The 12,222-nt window shown below is 47.1% G+C and overlaps 1 protein-coding gene across 6 annotated transcripts in view; it reads right to left on the reverse strand.

Annotated features, from left to right (window-relative positions):
• The window catches only part of cep162 (centrosomal protein 162), a 198,244-nt gene that overhangs the window by 4,771 nt on the left and 181,251 nt on the right, over positions 1 to 12,222 (reverse strand). The window lies entirely within an intron of this gene.

Genomic DNA, 12,222 nt, shown 5'->3' on the forward strand with positions numbered 1-12,222 from the left:
GCAGAGAAAGGTGCGAGGGAGGAAGACCAAGATGGCGGCGGGTGGAAACCAGGCAGCGTGGGTCACAGTGGTCACAGGAGCAGCAGGAGTTTCTCCTGCGCTGCTTCACGGAGCTGAAGACAGAGTTGCTGGAGCCGATGAAGGCGTCAATTGACAAGCTGCTTGAGACCCAAACGGCCCAAGGGGCAGCGATCCGGGAGGTCCGGCAAAAGGTCTCAGAGAATGAGGACGAGATCTTGGGCCTGGCGGTGAAGGTGGAGGCGCCGGGGTCAGCAGGAGTCGGCTGACTCACGGGAGTGGAATGGGGGGAGCAATGCAGCTAGGGGGAGGAGCACCGGGTTGCTGCTGGAATGGCCAAGGGAGAGCTGGAGTCTGCAAAGGAGGTCGGGGTGGGGGTCTGCCGCTGGGGGAAAATTGCAGGAGGCGCGGGCACGTGGCTGGCCTAGAAAGTGTTATGGCTAATCGGCCGGGGGGGGGGGGGGGGGGGGGGGTTGGAGCCCCCTGATCCGGCTGATAACCTGTAACCTAAGAGGCCTGAAGGGGCCGGTCAAACGGGCCTGTGTGTTCGCGCACCTGAAGGGGCTGAAGGCAGATGTGATCATGCTCCAGGAAAAGCATCTGCGGGTGACAGATCAGGTGAGGCTGAGAAAGGGGTGGGTAGGGCAGGTGTTCCATTCGGGGCTGGATGCAAAAAATCGGGGGGGGTGGCGATTTTGGTGGGAAAGTGGGTGTCGGTTGAGGCATTGAGCATCGTGGCAGACAATGGAGGTAAGTATGTGATGGTGAGTGGTAAGCTGCAGGAGGTGGTCTTGGTAAATGTATACGCCCCAATTTGGGACGATGCGGGGTTCATGCGACGCATGTTGGGCTGGATCCTGGACTTGGAGACAGGGGGCTTGATAATGGGGGGGGACTTCCAACACGGTAATGGATCCGGCATTGGATCGTTCTCGGTCCATGACGGGCAGGAGGCCGGCGGCGGCCAAGGTGCTGAGGGGGTTTATGGACCAGATGGGAGGAGTGGATCCGTGGAGGTTTGCGAGGCTGGGGGTCAGGGAATTCTCATTCTTCTCCCATGTTCATAAGGCCTACTCTCAGATTGACTTTTTTGTAATGAGCAGGGCGCTGATTCCGAGGGTGCAGGATACAGAGTATTTGGCGATAGACATCTCTGACCATGCCCCGCACTGGGTGGACCTCGAGCTGGGGGAGGAGACGGACCAGCGCTCGCTGTGGAGCTTGGAGGTGGGGTTGTTGGCGGACGGGGAGGTGAGCAGGCGGGTCCGGGGGTGTATAGAGAGGTACCTGGAGACCAATGATAACGGGGAGGTGCAGGTAGGGGTGGTCTGGGAGGCGCTGAAGGCGGTGGTCAGGGGAGAGCTGATCTCCATCAGGGTCCACAAAGAGGGGAAGGAGAGGAGAGAGATGGAGAGGCTAGTGGGGGAGATGGTAAGGGTGGATAGGAGGTACTCAGAGGCCCCTGAGGAGGGATTACTTAAGGAGCGGCGCAGCCTCCAGGCCGAGTTTGACCTGTTGACCACCAGGATGGCGGAGGTGCAGTGGAGGAAGGTGCAAGGGGCGGTGCACGAGTACGGAGAGAAGGCTAGCCGGATGCTGGCACACCAGCTTCGGAAGCGGGAGGCAGCACGGTGCGAAGTGCGGTGGGTATCAATGGGGTCTTCTACGAGGGACTGTTTCGGTCTGAGCCCCCATCGGAGGAGGGGGGGATGGGTCGCTTTCTGGACCGGCTGAGGTTCCCGAGGGTAGAGGAGGGGCAGGTGGCGGGGCTGGGGACGCCGGTTGGGTTGGAGGAACTGGTCAAAGGACTGGGGAGTAAGGAGGCGGGGAAGGCACCGGGGCCAGATGGGTTCCCGGTGGAATTCTGTAGGAAGTACGTGGACCTGTTGGGCCTGCTGCTGGTAAGGACTTTCAACGAGGCAAGGGAGGGGAGGGAGGGGGGTCCTGCCCCCGACGATGTCTAGGGCGCTGATTTCTCTAATTCTGAAGCGGGACAAGGACTCCTTACAGTGCGGGTCGTGTAGGCCAATTTCACTCCTTAATGTGGATGTGAAACTACTAGCAAAGATATTTGACATGAGGATCGAGGACTGTGTTCCAGGGGTCATACACGAGGATCAGACAGGTTTTGTGAAACTTAGGCAGTTGAATACCAACGGACGTAGGCGCCTGAATGTAATTATGATGCCGGCGGTGGAGGGGGAGACGGAGATAGTGGCGGCTATGGACGCGGAGAAGGCCTTTGATAGGGTGGAGTGGGGGTACCTGTGGGAGGTGTTGAGGAGGTTTGGGTTCGGGGAGGGGTTCGTCAGCTGGGTGAGGGTGCTGTACAAGGCCCCGGTGGCGAGTGTGGCCACGAACAGGAGGAGGTCGGAATATTTACGGCTATACCGAGGATCGAGGCAGGGGTATCCTCTATCCCCCTGCTCTTTGCGTTGGCGACTGAGCCCCCGTCCTTGACTTTGAGGGAGTCTAGGAACTGGAGGTGGTTGGTGCGGCGGGGGGAGGAACAGCCAGTATCATTGTATGCGGACGATCTGCTATTGTATGTGGCGGACCCGGTAGAGGGAATGCCGAAGGTGATGAGGATCCTTATGGAGGAGATCGACGAGGGTATGTGGGCGGATGCCCTGGGAAGAGTAAACTCTTCCTCCTCTTGCGCGAGGCTCAGCCTGATACAATTTAAGGTGCTGAACAGGGCGCACATGACCGGGGCAAGGCTGAGCCGATTTTTTGGGAGTGAGGACAGATGTGTGAGGTGTTCGGGGAGTCCAGCAAACCACACCCACATGTTTTGGGCATGCCCAGCGTTGGAGGAGTTCTGGAGGGTCGTAGCGAGGACGGTGTCAAGGATAGTGAATTCCAGGGTTAAGCCAAGCTGGGGGCTCACAATATTTGGGGTGTCAGATGAGCCGGGAGTTCAGGAGGCGAAAGAGGCCGGTATTTTGGCCTTTGCGTCCCTGGTAGCCCGCCGAAGGATTCTGCTTCAGTGGAAGGATGCGAGGCACCCAAGCGTGGAATCCTGGATTAACGAGATGGCAGGATTTATTAAACTGGAGAGGGTGAAATTTGCCTTAAGGGGATCTGTGCAAGGGTTCTTCAGGCGGTGGCAGCCATTCCTAGACTTCCTCGCGGAGCGTTAGGAGATGGTCAGCAGCAGCAGCAACCCGGGGGGCGGGGATGTTCGTGTTTGGTTGGGGATTTACTATTGTTTACTGGTTAACGTTTATTTGTTTATCTATGCACTTTTGTTCTTGTTGTTTTATTATTTGTGTAAAGGGACGGGGGGAGGGGTGGGGATTCTATTTTTTCTTTCTGTTATTTATAAGATGTGAAAAGTTTGAATAAAAATTATTTTTTAAAAAAAGCCCAAAAGGGAATGAGAGATACACTTTAATATATTGCCTTACACCAGAAACATGCATGATGAACTAATCATTACACAGGCAAATGTGACTTGTTTTTATGTACAACAGCATCAATAGACTCATCATTACAATTAGAATTACTGATGAGTAATCAATAAGATTTAGTTAATTGCCTAACCTTTCGTGAACATTTAAAAAAATCCATCATAATACGATCAAGTTCTCCGTAATAGTTACAATGTAAAGGGAAAAGATAGATTCTACATTTAGGTATGCCTGATGTTACGACACCCTGGGCTAGTGCGTGATCGATTCCCGTCCCATAGACTCCGGAGTCACAACACAAGTGAATTAACCAATAATTTGTATAAAGTTTGCAGAACTTTTGGCCCCTTGACTGCTCAATAATTTATAACCACCAAGTTTGTAAGCTGAACACAATAACTTTATTTATAACAGAAACAAAATTGAAATATGCAATAATAATAGAATAATGGCCAGCTAATCTACTGCTCTCTTTTACCCTCCATCCAGACAAATACAAGACAGACATCCACAGAGAGAGGGGGAGGGGTAAAAATAATAGGAATTAAAATATAAAATGAAAGATGAGTGTCCTTGCTTCCAATGTCAAGGTCATTTCAACAGGTTGCCCTCCCAGGATGCTTCGGGATCTAAGCCATCGGCTGGATTGCTTATGAGGATATTCTGGCAAGCACACTTAGTCAGACCTCCCAGGCTGTAAGATTCCCTCTGGGGAGTCACTATAAACTTTTATTAACCTGGGCTTTCAGTCAAGGATCCATCTCAGGCCTGTTTAATTCTTACTCGTTTCTAACTGCACTAGAATGACTAACAGTCTTACTGAGATAAGAACGGAGTTCCCCACACGAGGTTTTAAAAAGCGTTTTTTAACAACTGATCCTGCCTATAGCTAGTGCCTGGCCTGGATTTCCCTGCAACTCAATCTGGCTGTGAGAGAGCTGCTCAGCACCAATCAGCATAGTGTATTAGCAAAGGTCCAGCAAATTGAGCAAGCTTATTGGTCGCCAGCCAAGTCCATCCAGTTGTGTCATCATTGATCTCCCTTGAATCTGCTAATCCAAAATATTATCAGCTCTTTAAATCTGCCTTGCCCAAGGTCATAAATCAATCCTAAATTTACCAGCCACTCGAATTAAAGGCACAATTAATCTTCAAAGACTCAGTCACAATAATTGTCCACGTACAAAAATTGAAATAGCAGAATACCAGAAACTAAAAGGGAAAAAAAAAAGGGACAAACATGGATTAACAGGAGGATCCTTACACTGAACTCAATGTCACGAGACCAAGATTGTCCACAATAAAGTGTGGAAATCTGTTCATGGATAAAAAGGTCAGTGGGAGGTGATCAAAAAATGAGTTTGCAATATAAAACCAGTCTATACCACTAAGGGGTACTTTCTACTTGTAAGAAAATGCAATTAGACAGACAAAAACATCAGACAACATAAACTAAAATGAAAAGCAAACAAAAATGCAAAACAACCCACAGGTTTTGGCAAATAAGAGAGATGCAAAGGATAGCGTGTGTCTCAAAACAAATAGGAAGTATTAAAAGAAACTTACATGGAATGTCAAAATTAATACAATTTTTTAAAACAATTTTATTAGGACTGTTCCTCAAGTTTGTGTTGTACTTTAATTGAACAGCAGAGGCATGGCAGTTCAGGGTGGCATAGTCAGTGATACTGCAGTGGAGAATTAAGTGGCAAACAACTGGAAGCATATGGTCACACACTTGTGAACGGAATGGAAGCGTTCAGCAAATCTGCTTCCTCACTGTAGAGACAGCCACAGCAAATAGTGTTTAGCCTAAGGTGTTATAAACTAGCTGAAAGAACAATGATTTTTCTACGTTAGGGATCCTACACAAAGGAAGTATGGCTGTAAAGGTCTGGACAGTGCTGGTATTAATAAAATACATTGGTGTAGTAATGTTGATCAATGCCCCAAATGAATGACAGGTGACATGAGATAAACCTTTGATGCAACATGCGGTTTGAGTCTGGAATGCACTGCCTAAAATTGTAAGGGAAGTAAAGTTAATCATGGCTTTCAAATGGGAACTTGATAATTATATGAAGAGAAATCATTTGTAGGGTTTCGCAGAGAGTGCAGAGGGAGAGGGAGGAACTGAGTTGCTCCTGCAGAGAGCTGGCACATGTACAATGGGCTGAATGACCTTATTCAGTGCTGTCACCATTCTATCATTCAACGTTTTGTAGAAAAAATGTGGGCTCCTTAAAAACTAAAAATTGTTACACTCTGTGGTGGCCCATATGCTGTTGGGGGTATGTTGGAGTGATGGGTGCTTTGAGAAATAGGCTTTTCTAGGATACAATTTTGTGGTAAAGCACCTTATTTCCAGTAAATGATGTGACCATGTTGCCTGGGAGATAAATAGAAAAAAGGTCAAAAGGTTGTGCGAATAGACTGTGGATGCAGAAATGTGCCCAAGCAGATTTTTGTTTAAGCTCTTTGTTTTTTTTTAAAGTTGGAGCGAAGGAAACAAATGTTACAAGAATGATTCAGTTGCACCTTGTGTGTTGGCTAAAAGTGTTTAAAGCTCTTGTTAACTAAAGGACTCCTAACAGTGAGGTCAACTTATGTTATAATCAAGTTGAGGAGAGAACATTTTGGATACAAGATTCCAGAGTTAAAGAATAATAAAACCAGGCGTATTTTGAACCTGTGTTGCAGGGAGTCCATGACCCTGAATGGTTGGAGGAGATTTGAAAGGACAATCCTGCCTGAAGAAAGATGAAGGTCCAAGAAATCTCAAGCCTGATATAAATCTTGGAATTTTTTCTCATATCAAGGGGTTAAACTTCCAATAACATTTAAAAAAAATGATAGATTAAGAGTAAGTAAATAGGCAAAACTGTGGAAAATTGATTTTAATATATGAAAACATGAGGTCATCCATTTTTAAAAAGTTGTTACAGCATAATAATTTCTAAAATGGTGAAAAGCTAAAAATAGTGGATGACCAAAAAATTTGGGGCCCAGGTACATAGATTATTAAAATGGCATGAACAGGAACAGCAATAATCAAAGCAGGCTAGGGAATGCTGCCTTTTATAATCTCAAGGACAGTATATGTCGTAGTCATGCTACAGCGATACCTTGGAGGGAGTACGTTGTTGTTATCCAGAATAAAACTTGGGGGAATGGGGGTGGGGGAGGAGGGCGGAATTTGCCATGCCTTCTTTTCGGAGATGGGAATGGCGGTGGTGTTTTCACTGGACTAGTAATCCAGAGACCCAGGGTAATGCTCTGCGGACCCCGGCTCAAATTCTGGCAGGCAAACGGTGAAATTTAAATTCAATAAAAATCAGGAATTAAAAGTCTAATGTTGACCATGGACCCATTGTTGATTGTCGTAAAAACTTATCTGGTTTACTAATACCCTTAAGGGAAGGATCTCTGCTGCCCTTACCTGGTCTGACCTACATGTGACTCCAGATCCATAGCAATGTGGTTGAATTTTAAAATGACACTCATTTGGAGGGCAATTAGCGATGGGCAACAAATGCTGGCCATGCCACATCCCATGAAATATATATTTTTTAAATGGCGGAGAATCAAGTGGTTTTATACCGACGGGAGTTCCCCGCTCGATTGTCTCTGCCAAAGATGGAACAGAGATCCCGACTTACATTTGGTTGCACATCAGGTGTCTCCCCCCACGTTGGCCTGTCCATTGACGTGGTGTGACTGAATCCCCCACAGCGTGCACCTGATGAACAGAACCTGCCAGAATCACACAAGTACAGCCCGCATGGGGGAAGAGTGTCATGCCCAGGCAATACCCTGGCACTGCTGCCACCACTGCCAAGGGGCAGTACCAGGGCTGGGTTTGGTGGGGTGGTCCTTCTTTTATTTTTATTAAATTTGGCATTACCAAATAGGTTGTTGGTTTAAGGTGCGAGAGGCAAGGTTTAGAGGAGATATACGAGGCAAGTTTTTTTTACACAGAGGGTAGTGGGTGCCTGGAACTCGCTGCCGGAGCAGGTGGTGGAAGCAGCAACGATAGTGATGTTTAAGGAGCATCTTGACAAATACATGAATAGGATGGGAATAGAGGGATACGGATCGCAGAGTGTAGAAGATTTTAGTTTAGATGGTCAGCATGGTCGGCGCAGGCTTGGAGGGCCGAAGGGCCTGTTCCTGTGCTGTACTTTTCTTTGTTCTTTGTTCTAATTGGGATGCCCGAGAGGTGAGGTTCCTGATGAAGCGAGCTCCCCACTCCTTCACTTTCTCTCCCCCAAGATGTCAAAACAATGGTTTTCAAGGTATTAGGGAACAGATAGGGTTGGTAGAAACTATGCGGTTTGAGGAGTCAAGGACTAGGCGACATAGTTTAAATATTAAAGCCAGGTCCTTCAGTAATGAAATTCAAAAACACTTCAGCACACAAATGGTGGCAGAAGTTAGGAACTCTCTTCCTATAGCACTTGAGGCGATGCCACTTATTAATTTAAAATCTGAGATTCATAGGACTAAGATATATTGGATTGGATTTGTTTACTGTCACGTGTACCAAGGTACAACAAAAAGTATTTTTCTGGAGCAGCTCAACAGATCATTAAGTACATGAAAAGAAAAGGAAATAAAAGAAAATACATAATAGGGCAAAAGCAGGGATATGGAGTTGATCAGGTCGCACATCAGGCACAATTTCATTACATGGCAGAGCGGGCTCGAAGGGCGAAATGTCCGACTTTTGTTCCCATGTTCTTAAAGTAATCTATCCCTAATGGAGTTCATCAACAGAGGAATGCTGGTCAGCGAGTGAGCTTGCTAGTGTTAGATCAGTGGTGAAAACATTCTTTTGAAATAGGAATGCAATCTTGTCATGGAGCATCTTGCACTAATATAACTGTTACTGAAAAGTGAAATTCCTATTAACTTGACAAAATAGAACTAAGATTCCCAATTTCCTGAACCAGAATACCAACACTTAAGATTGAGTTGAATGAACTCCAATGAATTCAGAAACTGTTGGAACAAATAAGTTGCTTCTCTCTGACAATGGAGATTCTCTGTCACCCCACCACCCCCCGGCTAGCAGCGCGGTTCCCGCCTGACTGTGGCGGCGCTAGACACAATCCGCAGCTGCCACGCCGGGTTCCCGCACGGCTGGGACCACATGTCTCCCATGCTGTTGTGAACTCGGTCCATCGGGGGCGGAGCATCGGGAGGGGGCCTTCAGGTGACGTCCTGAGGCCACCCCAACAGCATGCGGCGCGCGCCGTGATGGTGCCGTTTTGGAGGAGCAGAGCAGGTGCAACCTGCGCAAAACAGGCGCCGTCCCCGATTCGGTTGTAAGAATTGATTCTCCACCCGATCACCGATTCTGAAATTGGTGTCTGGAAATGGAGAATCTCGTCCATAACATTGGCATTGTATGGGACACTGGTGAGGCCAAACTGGCCACCACATTATAGGAAGGACGTAATTGCTGTGGAGAGAGTACAGAATGTTGCTAGGGCTAGAAAAGTGTAGCTACGAGGAGAGATTAAATAGGTTGGTGTTATTTTCCTTGGAACATAGGGAGGCACGGTGATGCAGTGGTTAGCACTGCTGTCTCACGGCGCCGAGGACCCGGGTTCAATCCTGGCCCCGGGTCACTGTCCGTGTGACGTTTGCACATTCTCCCCGTGTCTGCATGTGTCTCACCCCCACAACCCAAAGAGGTGCAGGGTCGGTGGATTGTCCATACTAAATTGCCCCTTAATTGGAAAAAAAGAATTGAGTAGTCTAAATACAATTAAACAAATTCTTTGGAACAAAGAAGGCTGAGGGGTGACTTAATTGAGGTGTACAGAATCATGAGGGGAAGAGATAGAGTGGACAGGGTAAAATAGTTTCACTTGTTGGAGAATTCTAGAACCAGGGGACATAGATTCAAAATCAGAGGCAGAAGGTGTAGAGGGGACATGAGGAAGAACTTTTTTACGCAGAGGGTAGTGGGTGTCTGGAATTCGCTGCCCGAGTTGGTGGTGGAAGCTGAGACCCTAAACTCTTCTTAAAAGTACCTGGACCTGCAACATAAGAGCTCTAAGCTACAGGGCAATGGACTGGGTGCAAGAAGGTGGGATTAGAAAGAGCACCTGAGTATCCTTAGGCTGGCATGGACGAGATGGGCCGAATGGCCTCCTTCTGTGGTGTAACTTTTCTATTATTCTGTGATCTCTGGTGACACAATATCAAAATCCAGTCCACATCACCTTCATAAAGCCCACAACCCTCTCTGTGCATAAGATTACCTGACTGACACAATTTCTACAAACCATTGTTGGGAAAATCAAGCGATCGTTTTCGGAATCAACCTTTGCTAATGACTACAGCTCCTTCCCAAGTTGGCCGCTCAGGCTGAAGTAGACTCCATGCTACTGGAGCAGAACTTCAAATCTTACACTCTCTTGCTTTTACCTTTTAAAAAAAATTGACCACGTCCAATTTTCACCTCATCTCTGATCCCAATTTACCCACTGCCCTTTTTGCTGGCTACACCTGCAATTTAAAATTGCCAATATTTGAGACTACACCAAGCTCCACATTCCCATAATGCTTGTTTTGCTGAAATATAATTTTTTAAAACTTTAATTTTTTTTCCAATTAAGGGGCAATTTAGTGCGACCAATCCACCTACCCTACACATCTTTGGGTTGAATGTGATACGGGGAGAATGTGTGAACTCCACACGGACAGCGACCCGGGGCCGGGATCAAACCCGGGTCCTCAGTGCTGTGAGGCAGCAGTGCTAACCACTGTGCCACCGTGCTGCACCCGTTTTCCTGAAATCTAATGGCGTCCTATCTCTGATAACAACAATATGCATTTATATAGCTGCCTTTAACATAATAACACATCTCAAGGAATTTTACAGGAAAGTTATAAAGCACAATTTGATAAATACTCTAGAACTTACTCTCAAAATATACCTCTACATTTCCCATCCCATACCTTTAGAAACCCTCTCAACCATAATCTCTGCAACTAAACTTTTGGCCACCTCTCCTAAAATTCTTCAAAGGCTGGGTGGTCATTGTTCATCCTCCTCTGTAAAAGCTGCAGATTGTTTGATATTAAAAGCACCATATGTTGATGTTTTATTATGATGAATTGTTCGGTTTGACATTCTGCATAATTGAATTTTACTGTAACAAAAGGAATGTGTATGGACACTGAACAAAGAGAAAGATGTTGGCAAGCCTGCGACGTTATCTCCCAGCTGTTGCCGATCCATTCCTTTTCTCTGCAAGTTTTGATTGACCCAGACCTTTGATTCCCCGGAGGAACGTATCATGGAGGTACCCTGGAAGCACTAGAAGTATCCGGAAAACCACAGGCAAGGATTGCATAGGAAGTGCCCGGGAAGATTCAACTTCTGATAGGTATTACCAGGCACCTGTAATGCTCCAAAGCTCTGGTTTGATTCGGAAATTTTGGATGGTTCAGATTCTCTTGGCAGAATAGCTGTCCAGAAAAAGTTAGAAGGATTAAGACCACTTCTAACTCTTGGTTAACTATGGTATTGGTCACCAAATCCCCATACCAAGCTTCCAGAGAAATCCCCCCACGAAGAATAATCCCGGTAACGACCTTCACCACCCGAATCCCCGACTATAACCCCCACACTCCATGATCTCATCCTACACACCCTGAACTCCCGACTATCCTTTCGACTCCCCAAGTACCCTCTCGACTCAACTATTCCCCACCTCTCCAAACACCCCCTCAGTCCCCTGATCACCCAAAAACCCTTGACTATCCTTCCGACAACTCCCCAATTACCTCCCAGACTTGACTACCCCCATCCCAACTAAACTCATCCCTGAATATCCCCACTCCTCCTGACAACCTGACCTCCCCACCAATTAGCCCACTCCAGACTCCCTCAGCCCGACTATCCTCCCACCAACTATCCCCACCTTCAACTACCCCACGCAAGCATCCTCATCCCTATCCTCAGACTATATCCCGACAATCTACAACTTATCCCGCCCTAACCACACCCCTAACACCGACTACACTCTCATCCTCCCAGACCACCTGAACCGCTGACTACGTCCCCACACCCACCCTTCCTGACCACATGAATCCCTCGACGATATCCTTGACTACACTCCACTCCCCTGCTCACCTGACTTCCCTTCACCCCGAAACACCATATCGCTCCCCACCTCTCCAAACTTTCTTATCAATTACCTTTTCTCCAAAGAGGCTGGGACATTTAATGTTACCTGGTTTATGGCAGTGAGTGCCGTAAAAAGGGGGCATGGCTTCACTTCCCCAATGCTGCCGCCCTGCACAGAAGAGGCTCCTCGGGCAGCTCCGCTGCACATTTCCCAGCAGGCCCAGCTCGGAAAAGGTACAAGAAATGCTGGGCAGTTCAATGGTGATGAGAACTTGATAAAACAGGCCTCTATTCCTTTTGCTGTTTCCAGTGTCTGGAGATTGCCGATGCCTTAGAGAGGGCAACCCTTCAATCTCTAATTTTTCCATCAAACAACTAACAAACTAAGAATGACATGAACCATTGCTTATTCAATAATTGGACTTCTTTGGTCTTTGAGACGCACAGATCCACTCAGTGGAATATGGTATACTTTAAAGAACAGTACACCATACAATTTATCATAAGCAATGGCGATCTACTAGTTTAAAATAAACACTGCCAGCAAACATGAGAAATATACTCGATTCATGTGTACTAAAATGCATCTAAATGATAACCCTACAGGACCAGTGTTTTGTTTTTTAAAGAACAGGTCAAGCCTGC

Source organism: Scyliorhinus canicula, chromosome 6 (genome assembly GCF_902713615.1).
Source record: "Scyliorhinus canicula chromosome 6, sScyCan1.1, whole genome shotgun sequence".
Taxonomy (NCBI): Eukaryota; Metazoa; Chordata; class Chondrichthyes; order Carcharhiniformes; family Scyliorhinidae; genus Scyliorhinus; species Scyliorhinus canicula.